The sequence below is a fragment of the Schistocerca gregaria genome, chromosome 11 (genome assembly GCF_023897955.1).
Source record: "Schistocerca gregaria isolate iqSchGreg1 chromosome 11, iqSchGreg1.2, whole genome shotgun sequence".
Classification (NCBI taxonomy): Eukaryota; Metazoa; Arthropoda; class Insecta; order Orthoptera; family Acrididae; genus Schistocerca; species Schistocerca gregaria.
In genome coordinates this window covers 25,855,495-25,871,487 of record NC_064930.1, presented here as the reverse complement: position 1 = coordinate 25,871,487, position 15,993 = coordinate 25,855,495, and the positions used below count along the sequence as shown (strand labels likewise).

The following is a 15,993-nucleotide window of genomic DNA, read 5'->3' as shown; positions in this document are numbered from 1 at the left end:
TACAAACATTTTACAGTTTTTCATTGCTAGAACACTTTGAGACTTCGACAAAGCGTTAACGCACTGCATACACACACAATCATAAACATTCCTTATAAAGCGTTTATAAACCAGACGCAAAAGTTGCTAGACTCACAATTTTCATCATATTATTAGAGCTCTCTGAAGTGTACACTTCCGAAATTTAACAAATACAGTTTACAACATAGTAGACCTTTTAATTGCGGTACATTAATTACCGTTTTTCAGGCTTAGGTTGCATTTAAATTCATTTAACTTTCAGTTAAAACTGATCGGCTTTTCCAATAAAAAGTAAGTCACGGCCATATGGACATGCAGTTCGACAACAGTTAACCTGAGAACGTGACGTCACACAATGTGACGCTTCTTTCTAGGATACACGTTCTCCTTCTCCTTCTGTCAAAGATCTTCTACAGCGTCATGAAAAGGCAGTGGAAGAGAAGTGGCAACGTGTAGTTACAGTCGCGACACTTCGCCTCGATTTTGTTACTTAATGTGGCAGCACCGCGCCAAGCGGCCAGAAAGCGAACATTAGTTATTTATTTTGGATTGTACTGTGCTTTTTACAAATGTAAACGTAACGTAGCGCATTAAATTGCAGCAACAACAAGAAGAAGATACCACATCTCTCGTTTTTAGGTTTCCTAAGGACCATGAGAGGGAGATCATGTTACTAAACTGCATCGTCAGGATTCGCTTGCAAACAACACGTAAATTGATGATTAGTGCTGCGTTCTAGGAGCAGAAAATGGATAGTGAATAGCAGACGAGAACATCTTATGAAAAAAGACCCTGTTTTCTTTTATAATAACTGTAAGTTTTGTCCGCTACACGTCGAACAAAACGAGTTCATAAATGCAGACAATAATAAAGTCGAGTGAAATACAGTTAACCACATTGTTTGACATTGCAGATAAGCTACCTCAACTGACGCTGAAGAGAAAAACACCACAAAGGTTCGACAATCCGTCCAAAGCTGTATAACCCTCGTATGACACTGAAGCAGCCGGTTCAACTCTCTATATATCAGTGCCAGATTTATCTGAATCGTCAACACAGACCTGCTTCGACGATGAGGTAGTATAATTAATTTTAATTATTAGTGTCTAGAAAAAGCGTGTGGAATATCATAATGTGCAGATCACTATATATCACGCAAACTGCTACGGGACAAGGAAAGTAATCATTTTAAGTACAGACAACAAAGGAAATTATCAGGAGGAACAACTCAAGAAGGATAAACAAATTTTGAAGACTATAGGATCCCAATATTTTAAAAAAGATGCCCTTGACTTGTTGTTAAGCCAGATTACCATGCCATCTACAATATGGAAAGACAAAAATAGGTTGTTTGCTCTAAATTTATCATATTACAGTTCTCAGGCATACACGTTTGGTCAAAATGTTTTATGTTTGCGTCAGTGTATACATTACAGAGGTATGTGGAAAGCATACAAATAAAATGAATAAAATGTGAGATAAGTGACAATATGTTCTGCCTTTTAAATCAGAAGATACAGAATTTCCCCGATACTGAAAAGCTAGTGCATATGTCATTGGATGAAGTCTCTAATGGCTAATTTAACATGTGACAGCACTTCTGACAGTGTTTTTGGTTTGAGGACTTGGGTTTTACACTAACAGTATGTTTCTCCCACTATTTGGCAGTTGCTTGTCCCACTTAGAATAATATAAAGCTGAAGGTGGCAACAATCGACAATGACTAAAACACAATAGGTCTACGGAAGACAAATGCGGTGTCGATCCCTTTTGCATGTCTGTGCTTCTTATAAGAGAATCTATGTGTTTATATTCCGTTTATATCAACTTGGTAAGAAACAGTTCTATCCAATGTCACAAGTGATTTTTTACGAATGTGTCGTAACTTAAAACAACAGCTGATTCGTCAAACTGGGGGGGGGGGGGGGGGGCTATCAAGTAGGGGGTCCCACAGGGTTCGGTCTTAGGTCCTTTACTGTTCCTGATATATATTAATGACTTACCATTCCACATTGATGAAGATGCAAAGTTAGTTCTTTTTGCTGATGATACAAGGATAGTAATAACATCCAAAAACCAAGAACTAAGTGATGTAATTGTAAATGATGTCTTTCACAAAATTATTAAGTGGTTCTCAGCAAACGAACTCTCTTTAAATTTTGATAAAACACAGTATATACAGTCCCGTACAGTAAATGGCACAACTCCAGTAATAAATATGGACCTTGAACAGAAGTCTGTGGCTAAGGCAGAATTTTCAAAATTTTTAGGTGTGGCCATTGATGAGAGGTTAAACTGGAAGCAACACATTGATGGTCTGCTGAAACGTCTGAGTTCGGCTACGTATGCTATTAGGGTTATTGCAAATTTTGGTGACAAGAATCTCAGTAAATTAGCTTACTATGCCTACTTTCATTCACTGCTTTCGTATGGCATCATATTCTGGGGTAATTCATCGTTGAGTAGGAAAGTATTCATTGCTCAAAAACGTGAAATCAGAATAATTGCTGGAGCCCACCCACGGTCATCCTGCAGACATCTATTTAAGGGTATAGGGATCCTCACAGTAACCGCACAGTAAATATATTCACTTACGAAATTTGTTGTTAATAATCCCACCCAGTTCAAAAGTAATAGCAGTGTGCATAGCTATAACACCAGGAGAAAGGATGATCTTCACTATGCAGGGTTAAATCTGACTTTGGCACAGAAAGGGCTAAATTATGCTGCCACAAAAGTCTTTGGTCACCTACCAAACAGCATCAAAAGCCTGACAGATAGTCAACCAACATTTAAAAATAAATTAAAAGAATTTCTCGATGACAACTCCTTCTACTCACTGGCAGAATTCTTAGATATAAATTAAGGGAGGAAAAAAATTAAAAAAAAGACAACTACCTTAAACATTAGTGTCATGCAATATTTTCTGTAATGTAATATCTTGTACAGACATCTTTTATTAACCTGACACGTTCCACATCATTACGAAGTGTCGTATTCATAATCTATGGAACAAGTACTAATCTAATCTAATCTTGGCACTGCTTTCATGATTTTTATCCCAACTTGCGCTTATCTTAGAACCATTTTTAGAAACATCTATGTCTTCTGATATTACACAAAGGCTTGGAAGCAAAAAAATAGTCAAGTATTTCGTAAACCACGTAGGAAAGGGCTGAAAAACAAACATTATGCGTACAACACATCTGAAGTTCTCCTTTCTCGCCGCTTAGAGCTCTAGTGTCGCTCCAGCTTTCAAACGGTAACAGGTTTTACAGCACTGAGTGTCACGACTGTTATGTTAGACTGTGGTAAAACTGTTGAGTTAGGCGCGATTGTGTAAGCGAATAGTTGTTGTTTATTTTGGTGTCTACAATGGTTTTTACAAATGGGAGTGTGTGAAGCGCAATAAATTGCAGCAACAACAAGAAGACAACACCACGTCTGTCTTTTTTTTTTATATTTCTTAAGGACCATAAGAAGTATACACCATTACATTACTAAACTATACCGCCACGATTTGCTTGCAAACGACAAGTATATTAATTATTAATGTTTCTTTTCAGGAGCAGAAAATAGCTAGTGAATAGCAGACGCGAACATCTTATGAAAAAAGATCCTGTTTATCTTTGTAATAATGTTAAGTTTCGTTCACCATGCTTCGAACCAAACCAATTCATGAATGCAGACAATAATAAGCTCGTGTGGAATGCAGTACCCATAGTGTTTGACACCCTAAATAAGACACCTCTGACGTTGAAGAGGAAACTGCCACAAAGGTTTGACAATACGTCTAAAGCTGTAAAACAGTCCTATGGCACAGAAGCAGCCAGTTCAACTCTCCTTTTATAAATGCCAGATCTATCTGAATCGTCAACACAGATCTGCTTTGATGATGAAGTGGTTATATCAAGTGCAAAAAATGGTTCAAATGGCTCTGAGCACTTAACATCTGAGGTCATCAGTCCCCTAGAACTTAGAACTCCTTAAACCTAACTAACCTAAGGACATCACACATCCATGCCCGAAGCAGGATTCGAAACTGCGACAGTAGGAGTCGCGCGGTTCCGGACTGAAACGCCTAGAACCGCTCGGCCACCGCGGCGGCTATCAAGTGCAGTTATTCTTGTCTTGCTAAAGCCTGTAAAATATCAGAATATGCAGATCGCTAGTCTTCATGCAAAACTATTATGGGAGAAGGAAAGTGCCTATCATTTCAAGTACAGACAGCAACAAAAGATACAGTGTTAATGATCTATTGGTTTGTGTTAACGTCTGTTTTTTGAATATTTTTGAGTTTCTTTCTTTTTTCGTTTGTATCCTCTGTGTGCGTTATTGTCATCCTGCCATTTAGTGCAAATTGTACACATTTAAATAACCTCTGTAGAAACCGAATTATAATAAAATTTCATTTTCTGTGCCTGATCACAGTTTATGAGCCTAGGTGTGTAAGTGTGTTTATCATTGCAGTGGCAGAGATTTTTGGTGATATCAAACAGCAAATTTGACATTACTGGTGTAGTTTTGGTATGGGACAACACTCTACACATCAGTGTTTGAATTTGTGTGAAGGGGAATATTGGGTGGTATAAAAATTCCTAATGGAACCGATATTCAGAAGATAATGCTTTTTAGAGATTGTCAATGGCATAGCTACTAGTCCTCTGAAAGAGACAGAAGCTGGGGAAAAATATGGCTGAAAAACGAGGCAAGAACATAGAAACTCATAGTGACACAGTTGAAGGTAGCGCCACTAACTCATCTACTTTCGTGTACTACGTCAACTGGCTTTGGACTAAGCTGAGAACTGTGTGCTAGACCGAGATTCGGAATCAGGACCTTTGCCTTTCGTGGGTGAGTGCTCTACCATCTGAGCTACCCAAGCACGATTCACACCCCGTCTCGACAGCTCTAGTTCCACCAGTCCCTCGTCTCCTACTTTCCAAACATCACAGCAGGTGTTTAATGCACCATTTTTGCACAATGTCCAACCCTCCTTGTGCCATATTCCTGACTGTGTCAGTGTATTTGCCAAGTATTACTATGTCAAGGTCATCTGTGTATCCTTGGCAGAAGCAGTGTCTGGAATTTAGTTCCTCATTGACTTTGTTCACCACTAGATTCCACAATAGAGGAGACAAAACTCCTCCTTGTGGGCAGGCTCTGGTGGTCTTAACTACCATCTTTTCATTCATCATGGTAGCCTCTACCTTCTTCCACTATGCATGGCTCTGGTCCACCTACATATGGTGGTCCCCAGGTCATGCCCTTACCATGGAATCGAAGGTCGTGTTACTAAAGGCACCCTCGATATCCAGGAAGATGCAGAGGGCTATTTCTTGTAAATGAAGTGCTTTTTCCACCTTCCCGACGAGTTGGTAGAGAGCTGTCTCACATGATTAATCTGGTTGGTATGCGTGTTGCTTCAGGCGTAGAGGGACCCTACTTATCCTCCTCTCCCCAACGTATACATTAACCAATTTTTCCAATGTTTTGAGAATGAAGTAGGACAGACTGATTGGTCTCATATTCTTTGCCTTGGTATGATCAATTCTCCCTGGCTTTGAAATTAAGACAACCTTGATTGCCCTCCAAACATTGGGAATGATTCCTACTGCTAAGCAAACCCTAAATAGCCTGCATAGGATTTTTATGAGCTTTCCTCCTACCTGTTGCAGGAGAGCTAGAAAAATTCCATCTGAGCCAGGTGACTTGAACGGCTGAAATGTTCCCGCTGCCCACTGGATTTTGTTGAAGTTCACATACTCCTTAGCTGATTCCCAGTCCTCTCATCGAGTGACCGAGAACCGTTGTCTCTCCGGGGTCACATACTGGTCTGTGTTATCCAGCAGAGCATATTGAGGAAAGTGAGTTTTGAGGAGCAATTCCAGTCTCTCATGTGCTGTCTTTGTATATTCCCCATCCTCCTTCCTCAATGTACCTCCTGGATTAGTTGGAACTCTAGTGACAATCTTGTGAAGTCTGGCTTGTGCAGCCGTGCCTTCCACTTCCTCACAGAATGCCTCCCAGGATGCCTCCTTTGCGTGTCTTATTGCAAGATTGTAACTGACAAGGGCCTCGTGATATTTAGCCCATTGTCCTTTATGTCTCGCAATATTAAACAGTCTCCGTACCTGTTTTCTTTGCGTTTCCAGTTTGTTATTCCAACAAGGAACACTCCTATTTGTGCACTTCCTGGTGATTGTGCAGTTGTACTGATATGAGGTCACTATGGCAGACGTAACAGCCTCTGCTACTTCCTTAAATTCTACTGGCTTTCTTATCGTGGTTTTAATTTCCGATAAGCCTAAGTCAAGGTCCTCCTATATGTCTCCTAGTCTGTTTTCCTGGGATTTCTATGAGTAATGATCTGTCTGATTCCCATTTCTACCTTGAATTTAATGTACATGTGGTCTGATGAGGATGGCTCCAACACCATATGCCATTTTTTGGCACAGCTACCCATCGTCATGGAACCAAATGTTATGTCAATTACTTCTTCCCTTCTGCTATTACTGAATGTAGGTTCATTGGCCCCATTCAGGACTTCTAAGTTGTTAGCTAAGAGGAATTCAAGAAGGTACTTACCTCTACTGTTGATGTCCTTGCTGCCCCACACTAGTTTGTGGGCATTGGCGTCGCACCCCACCAGCCGTTGGTCACCTTGCCGATGGCAAGTCTCTATCAGTCTCCTCACCTCCAACTGTCTAAGTAAGGAAGGTATGCTGAGGGCAAGAAAATTTCCCTGGTGATACCTTCGTCACATTGCTGCATTTTGATGGTCACTATGTCCCTGGACCGAAATCCATCATTGGCATGAAAGAAATGCCGTTTCTAACATAGATGCATGTTCTGGAGTTTCTTAGATTCCTAGCATAGATCAGCTTACCTCCAATGCCTCTGAGGCCTGATACACCCCCTTTGTATAAATAGGGTTCCTGTATCAGGGCCACGTCAACTGCCTGGCTCCCCAAGCAGTGGCTCAGGGCAGCAGAGGCCCCTTTACTGTGCTGCAGATTAATCTACAGCACCTTCAGGCTCCATCTTACTGCCATCTTTGAGGTCTTTGAGAACCCTGACGGTGACCTGCGAGAACCCTAAAAACAGTTTCAGGTCCTGCTCCTGCATCGCCTTCAGGGACTTCTCACCAAGCTCCACCACCAGGGTTCGTCCTTCGGAAGCAACCTTCTGGTTAACCTTTCCCCAGTCTTCTGTCAGGACTTTTCGGATCTGGACCCCTGTTTTCTCGAACAGATCTTGGGAGGGACTTCCTTAATGATCTTGGGTACCCATAATGATATCTTTGCAGTCTTAAGAAGCTCTGCTGCCGTCTTGACCAGCAGCTTCGCATCTTCCCATGGGGATATCATGGGCACCTTGTCCTTGAGCCATTCTACTGTGTGCAGCCATTCTACTGTGTGCAGCCCCTCTTTTTATTTTTCTGTAGTCGTGTCCATGTTGGTCCCAGGAGATTTGGAGATTATCCCACGTGATCTAGATAGACCCTCCTGAAGGTGGGACTTGGGCCAGCGTCCCCCCAATCCTTTCAAAGAGGGCCATCTGTACTAGTTCATGCCACTGCAAGGTAATGGCCACCAGTGGATAACCTTCCTGGATAACTGCTATCCTAAAAACTGAGACTGCAGTACTATAGGTCTGTTTCCCTATTTCTTCCCTCGTTTTTTTCTGGACTCGCTTATCCAGGGAGGAGGGAGTGTTTGACTCCTCCCTTATCCACTTACTACCTGTCTTTGTCATTGTGGGGGTCTGCGTGTCTCCTTCAACCAGAGACAGTTTTTTCCCTGGGGGTCTTGGGTTCTAGTCCCTTTACTTCCCTCCACGTGTGTTTAGGAAGCCATTCTTTTCCTTCCTTTTCCCTCTGTTCCCTGAGTAGCTTCCTCCTTTGGGCCCAGACTAACCTTTGATCTTAATCTGGTCTAGCTTCTCAGTTACAGCTCCCACTTCTAGCTCAGGACTAGACCCTGATTCAGTAGTGGAAATGCCTTCCTTCGGTTCAGTCCCTGATTTTAGGGTACTTGAGGTCTCAATTCGCCCCTGAATTCGCCCCTGAATATTGGTTCCACGAGATTTGGGGATCTAGAAGGTATATACCACGAATACCCCACACGGAATAAGGCTAATTACTCAGGGAGGTCGCCCAGTATCCCTGAGGTTCCATTTGCGACACATCTTCCCATGTGCCACGTACCCCTCGGCTCGGATCGCATCACACCTTGGGTTGGGTCTGGGAATAGGGTAGGACTAGGAGTGGATAGGGAAGATGGGACGTTGTCTGACACTCTTAGTCTGATCCATTGGCTGAGGCCTTTCCGTCAGTAGGTCCTCTACCTTCGGCATGGCCCTCAGCTTCCCGCAGATACACAAGCCTCTCCACCTGTCAAGGTGGTGCCCCCGGAGAGGAAATACACCGATAGTTTTTGAAAAGTATTCTTCGAGCCCCTCATTATTTTACAAAGAGAGTGACAGTCTTAAAGGTTCCTGTGACTAGCATCATTCTTCAGAGAAGAAATTTGTTGAGATCCCAGAAGCCGGCTATCCAGAGAAGACCGACTGTGTATCCCCAAGTAAGTCAACACCTGTAAGAGAAGTGGGGAGGCTGCAGTCAAACTTCGCACATTCTTGTCGTCAAAAACGTTAGACAATATCTGAAAGGCAGATGAAAACTCATGTGCCTGTAATAGAAACAGATGCAATTTACTGTGATGAAGAGAACAGATAAAATTTCAGAATCAGAGGGGCAGAAAGAAGAAATGAGGATAGAGGCTGTGGAAGAAAATATAATTCAGCTTAGAGAAGAACAAGACAGAGAAATAAGAGAAGTTTCCTTTGAGGATGCAGAGGAAAATATAGATGATGAGGAAGAGAGGATGTACAATCACAGACCGAGAAGGAATGTTCAATGTCTGAATTACTTAGAGGATTAGGAGTTGTGCCTGTTGACTGTAGTGAATGATGATGATCCCAGCACCTTCACCTAAACAGTGTATTGTAGTGAAGCTGAAAATTTGAAAAATGATGTAGTAAGAGAACTGCAAGCCCTAGAAAAAAATAATGTATGGGATTTTGTATGTAAGTCAAATACTTGTAATATCATTGATACAGAGTGTGTTATTAGACATCAAAGAGATGAAAAAGGTAATGTTGTTACTTATAAATCTTGGCTTGTCACCAGCAAAGATTGACTTATTCAGAACTATGTAGTTCAGTGGCAAGATGAACTTCAGTGGCAATTTTTCTCTTTTTTTTCCTTTTTGTGGTAAGAATAGCTTTCCCACCTATCAACTGCATGTTTGTAGTTTTTTCCTCTGTGGGGAGATAGTTGCAGACTTTTATGTTAAATAACCAGCTGGTTTTTCCAGTAAAATGAATGGCAAATTTTGTGAACGTAGCTCTGCATTGTTTAATGTGCTCACCCAAAATTGTAATGCTAAATTCCACACAGAAATTACTGGCTTAGGGTTTGTAAGAAGTGATTTTGAGTACTGTTTGTATAAAAGGACAGAAAATAGCCATAAAACGTACTAACTTGTTTGCATTGATGATTTGCTGATAACTTCAACTTAACAGAGTGAAACTGACAATTTAAAGAAATTATTAAGTGATAAATTTAAAATGAAAGACTTAGGTCTGATTAGGAAATACTTGGCAATGAATATTGTTCGAAATTTAAAAGGGGGTACTATTACCTATTTTGGAAAGGTATTGAAAGTCTTCCATATGTCTGAATGTAATTCTGTTTCCACTCCCATGGTGGAAAATTTTGATCACAGAGTTTTAAAAAGAGAAAAATCTGAAAATGAATACAATGACAGAAGATGTAAAAAATTGATGGTGTGACTGATGTATGCCATGTTAGGTTTCAGACAAGATATTTGTGTAGCGTAAGCCAATATTCAGGGGATTATGGAAAAGGCAAGAGAATTCCAGAAAGATGTGGATTTCTGCTTTATTGATTATACCAAACCCTGGATTTACCGCCATTCGTTGGATTCCTGCCAAAATGAATTGTTACAGAACCACTCATAGAAAATAACTGTGTCGATCACAACAAATTATGGGAAGTGTTGAAAATATGGGAGTACGAGATCATCTCATTGATCTCATACATGGTTTACTCTGTCCAAGAAGCCACACTTAGTACTGTGTATGGGACAACTAAATGAATCAAGGTTCAGAAAAGGGCATGGCAAGGTTGTGTATTATCATCTTACTTACTCAATATGAATGTTAAGAAAACGAAAGTTATGGGTACTACACCTATCATGTCATGACATACTGGCGGAGAAACAATAGATGAAGTGTCTACGTTCAGTTATCTTGGTTCCCAGATTTCCGTTGATGGTGACTGCAGCCACGAAGTCAGGAGAAGCTTGCTGCTTGGTAAAAAGGCAATATCAAATCTTGACAAGGTTTCAAGGAATAGAGATATAACTTTAGCAACAAAGATCCGTATTGTAAGGGCTATGGTCTTTCCCATTGTGAGACCTGGATCATTAGACAGGCAGAACGGCGAAGAATAGACCCCTTTGAATTATGGTGTTCGAGGAAGCTTCTAAGAGTCCCATGGACTACAAAGAGAACGAATTAGTCAATATTAGAGCAAATGAAGCAAGAGTGCTCCTGGGATGGTCTAATACTAAAACAAAATGTGACGTAATATACAAGAAACTACCGCAGTCGAGGCTGATAGTTTCTTATATATTACATTATCACGATTGCTGACTGTGCTGCAATGTTGAAACTACACAAGGAGACCTACTTTGGACATGTCATCAGAAGACATGTTTTACTGAAAAAAAACGGTAATTATGAGGAAGATCGAAGGTATTAGAAGAAGAAGACGTCAGGGATGAGATGGATCGATTGCATCACAGAAGTAACATGTTCCAACCCAGGAAGCCTATGGGAGAAAGGGCAGGATTCATGTACTGTGATTCATGGGATCACGGAGGGTCAGAACTGACTAAACAAGTAGAGGGAGTGTGTGTGTGTGTGTGTGTGTGTGTGTGTGTGTGTGTGTGTGTGTGTGTGTGTGAGAGAGAGAGAGAGAGAGAGAGAGAGAGAGAGAGAGAGAGAGAGAGAGAGAGAGAGAGAGAGAGAGAGAGAAGTATCCTAAGTAGGCATGAATAATATGCAAGTCTTAGTTTATGGATTGCCTTAAAACATGCATTGCTATTTATATAGGGAAGCCTCAAACTGAGTGTTATAAGGACAAAAATTGCAATGATCCCATCACTAGTTATGTTGACTCTGTTTGGGCTGCTGACAGAGTAGGTAGAAAGTCCACAGGTGGCTATCTTTTCAAAGTTTTGGATTTAATGTTTAATGGGTATCTACAAAGCAACCCACAGTGTCTCTGTCATCAACAGAGTCAGAATATATAGCCTTAAGCATGGCAACTAGCGAAGCCTGTTGGCTCAGTAATCTCTATCAAAGTCTTTCTGCCAGTCGAAATCTGTTATAGTTTATTAAGGCAACATGCCAGTAAGAAGGCTTTGCAAGAACCCACAGTTCCATCATGCACTAAAGCATATATATGCCAAAAGTTTATTTGTTAAGGAGGAAGTTTTAGCTAAAGATGTTCTGTTAAAATATGTTAGCACATCTGAACAGTAAGCAGATGTTCTGAGTAAGCAACAAGATAAAAAAAAATCTGAAAAATTTAGAGCCTTGCTAGGATACACTTAAAGCTTGCAATTTAGTTTCTTATAACACTAACAATTAACAATGATAGATAATGTTAGTACTACAATGTTAATGTTCTTTTGGTTTGTGTTAACTTTAGTTTTTCAGATGTTTTTGTTTAATCCTCTGTGTACATTTTTGTCATCCACCATTGAGTGTAAGGTGTTACATATTTAAATAAACTCTGTACAAACAGACTTATAATACAGTTTTACTTACTACACCTGATTACACATTTGGAATGTCAGCATGTATTAAATACTGAGAGAGAGGAAACGAATTTTGATTCCATAGAATAAACAAATATGTATCAGTTTAAACAATATCTTTCCAAATTGATATACTGAAACTGTATTGATGATTACACCTATTACTTTATTTTTGTTTCCAGCCTCCCTCCAATGAAGAAAAAAGAAATGTGGAAGTTGAGAAGAATCTTTCATTAATAACGAAATGTGTTGGGTAAATAGACAGAAATAACTCTAGAATTTATTATTTCTGTTACCATGTGGCGAAGGCCATTAAGTTTTGTTTGGGCGGAAGGTTGAAAAGAAACTCAGTCACAATTGGTTGTATCTGTCCTGTATATTTGATAGGTATGGAGAGCAAACGGAAAGTCAGTGTCCAGTTCTGTGTGATACACAAAGACTAGAGCTTCTCCCTGGATTTGCTGCAACTTTCTCCTCCTGATAGGGGTTTGGCTGTTGATCTAATTGCAACTGGACTGACCAAAGTGCAATTTAAAACAAAAGTTAGTGGTAGTGTGCGTGAAAGCTACTTCAAAAATGTCCATTTGTTAAAACGAAAGATAATTAAAAGATGAAACACAAAATAGATGTACATTTCTTGTTCAAAGGAGGAAGATGCAGTTATTAGTGTAGAACTTTGGGTACGGCAACAACAGCTTTTTGAAAAGGAGTCATCAGTAATAGCTTACAAATCTCAGGGAGTAAAACAAGAACATTTATCTCGAAGTGATGTTGTTATACTCCTAATGATGCCATATCATCTGTATATGGGAAGAAAATCCATTTCAGGCCAAATGTTACTAGACAGCCCGCACAGCAAAAATAAATATGATTTACATTTAGTTAGACTTACATAGCTGATGAATGTAGCGTAGGATGCCTGGTGGCTTACTTCTCAAGCAATCATATGGACAAATCGCCAATGACACTTTTCTTATGGACAGTTAAGAAACGTACTGAGAACATCAATTCATAGCTGAGAAATTGAATTTTAGTCATAGTACTTTAATGTATGCTGTCTGTTCATGTTAGCTGTATCACGTATTTTTATTTTTATTTTTGTAGGTTGTCAAGTCAGGTGACTGTAATAGCTACTACATTGCTTGGTGTGCAATAACGGGCTTAATGAACAGAGATTATTGTGCACCTGGTATGTTGCTCAGTAAGAGTGGGAAATAAGGCAAAGAGAGATATGGTGAGTGCAATGTTCCAAAACTCTTAAACCTTACAACAACAACAGAAAGACAAATCCATGTTTCAAGTTTATAGCTAGGTTTCCTTAGACAGTATGAAGAGAAACAAGGCACAAACGAATACGGGGTTTATTTTGAAAACTAAATCGCGAGGGCAGAAATGTCAGCCCCCTGCTACAATTTTTGGCTTGGCTTCAAATATAACATGTATTTAGAGAATCATCATACAATTTTGAAGATTTGATATTTTGCATCAAACGTGAACTGCATATTCCATGCAGTCCCCTATAGCCAGGAAGTGTTCTGCAACTGCTGGTTTTGGTGGCTGCTTAAGTTTGGAGTGTTTTCCGCCCTCCTAGCATCGTTCTTGAGGTGTCTGTACACTCTGCCCGACAAACACCTTACCACATTTACAGGGAATACGGTAAACACCTGACATACGGAGAATCTTCTTTCTCCACACTCATTAGGGCACGCATTTTCAGAGGGGACAGAAAACGCAATAATGTTACATTGAGCCACGATTCTGCCGATTTTGTTCGATACTTTTAAGGCATGGGTAAAGTACGCCATTGTCTTCACCTTCTCGTCGTTTTCAGTCTGCTAGGCTCCTACTTTCTGCCTGTACATCTACATCTACATGACTACTCTGCAATTCACATTTAAGTGCTTGGCAGAGGGTTCATCGAACCACAATCATACTATCTCTCTACTATTCCACTCCCGAACAGCGAGCGGGAAAAACGAACACCTAAACCTTTCTGTTCGAGCTCTGATTTCTCTTATTTTATTTTGATGATCATTCCTACCTATGTAGGTTGGGCTCAACAAAATATTTTCGCATTCGGAAGAGAAAGTTGGTGACTGAAATTTCGTAAAAAGGTCTCGCCGCGACGAAAAACGTCTATGCTGTAATGACTTCCATCCCAACTCGTGTATCATATCTGCCACACTCTCTCCCCTATAACGCGATAATACAAAACGAGCTGCCCTTTTTTGCACCCTTTCGATGTCCTCCGTCAATCCCACCTGGTAAGGATCCCACACCGCGCAGCAATATTCTAACAGAGGACGAACGAGTGTAGTGTAAGCTGTCTCTTTAGTGGACTTGTTGCATCTTCTAAGTGTCCTGCCAATGAAACGCAACCTTTGGCTCGCCTTCCCGACAATATTATCTATGTGGTCCTTCCAATTGAAGTTGTTCGTAATTTTAACACCCAGGTACTTAGTTGAATTGACAGCCTTGAGAATTGTACTATTTATCGAGTAATCGAATTCCAACGGATTTCTTTTGGAACTCATGTGGATCATCTCACACTTTTCGTTATTTAGCGTTATTTAGCACATACAAAGTTATAATCTTAATATGACGGCAAGCTATGCTGTCGAAATATCGTGTTACGAAAACGACCGGCCCTGCCAGGTGCCTGACAAGAGTACAAACTGTTGATTCGCTGGGAAAGCCTAATATCACACATCATCATTACATTGCATCAGTAGACACATCAGTACAAAAACAGCATGTAACTGTTTCATCACAGAAGGATAACTCTGCTGGCAATTAAGAATTAACTGATTCTTGTTTTCCACTCATTAAGTTAAAAGCTCCAGAAAACAGGAAGTATGGGTAGCAGAGAGTGTTTGAGTCAATAACAAAAAACAAAAAACATAGGTTCATGAGACCATAATATTCCCTCAGCATATTCGTCAGAAATTGCAGTTGTTGGAAGAGGACTCATGCACATTAAGAGTATTAGTGTAGGTATTGCTCGTTCATATATGTAATTTGAAATTCAGATGGATCTGTGTTCGAAAATCCACCATCCTTTTATGATTTAGTTTTTCTGTGGTTTCCCTAAATCATTTTGGGCGAATGCTAGGATGGTTCTTTCAACAAGGCCATGGCCAGATCATATGTTTGTCAGCTTCTTAATGTCTAAGTGGAATACTCCAGTGTGAGGTAGCTGTAGGACTGGCAGTGTCAGTATTTGGGGGTCTGGCTCTTGCTTCAGGTCTGGACCTGAAGGATGACCACCTTATTCCTCCCCGACTTTGAAACTGCAAGGTATTTGATAAAAAGATCCTGATGTCCATAGAATGTTTTCAAATGACAGTGCAGAAATACTTTATTTCAATAAAGGCAATCTATTTATGTATGTATTAATTTTAAATATTCTGTAATATGTGGGACATTCAAATGAAACCTGATCACTAGTGTAAAGTAACGATAACGATTTTATTAACTCACAAATGTAGTTATACATAGTACACATACTCAAAAATAGTCGCCAACTGATGGCACATTTATCACATTGCGATACTAGTCGGCCGATTACATCCTTGAAGAAGCTAGTAAGCTGCTGCTGGCAGCAGCATTTTGTCATAGCATTAGACAGTTATGTGTTTACATTGAGGTAAGATTTACTATTTTATTTGCCAGTCACCTGGTCTCCTCTAGTTTGCTGCAAAGTTCATTACAAGAAGAACCTACCATATTGCATCACATGTAAATGAGTATAAGCTTCCATACTGCATGCTTACCAAAATATGACTTACGTTTTCTTTACTAAATAATTTCGGTAAACAAATAAGAAGGGATGAATGGAAAGAAACACAAAATAAGAACAGCTTTTACTTGGGTACATTGAGGATAGTAATTTTGTAATGCTATATTTACAACAGATCACATTTACAAAAGGTGATCAAAATTTGCACTGTTTGCTCGAATGCAAGTATTGCGTTACTCAGTCATTCCTACATACCCAATTCCAGCTGCTGAACATGAAGCTGGATAAATTATCTCTTGACATCACATATTCAACATT

General features: G+C 40.0%; 1 protein-coding gene across 6 annotated transcripts in view; it reads right to left on the bottom strand.

Annotated features, from left to right (window-relative positions):
• Positions 1 to 480, bottom strand: part of LOC126295317 (histone-lysine N-methyltransferase eggless-like) — a 337,334-nt gene extending 336,854 nt beyond the window's left edge. For 3 of the 6 annotated variants that reach the window (XM_049987774.1, XM_049987776.1, XM_049987772.1), the window contains exon 1: positions 137 to 458. The gene's annotated coding sequence lies outside the window, so the exon portion shown is untranslated. Of the gene's footprint in view, positions 1 to 136 lie in introns of all 6 variants that reach the window. The other 3 variants (XM_049987771.1, XM_049987775.1, XM_049987773.1) reach the window with 2 other exon arrangements.
• Between the last annotated feature and the right edge of the window lie 15,513 nt (positions 481 to 15,993).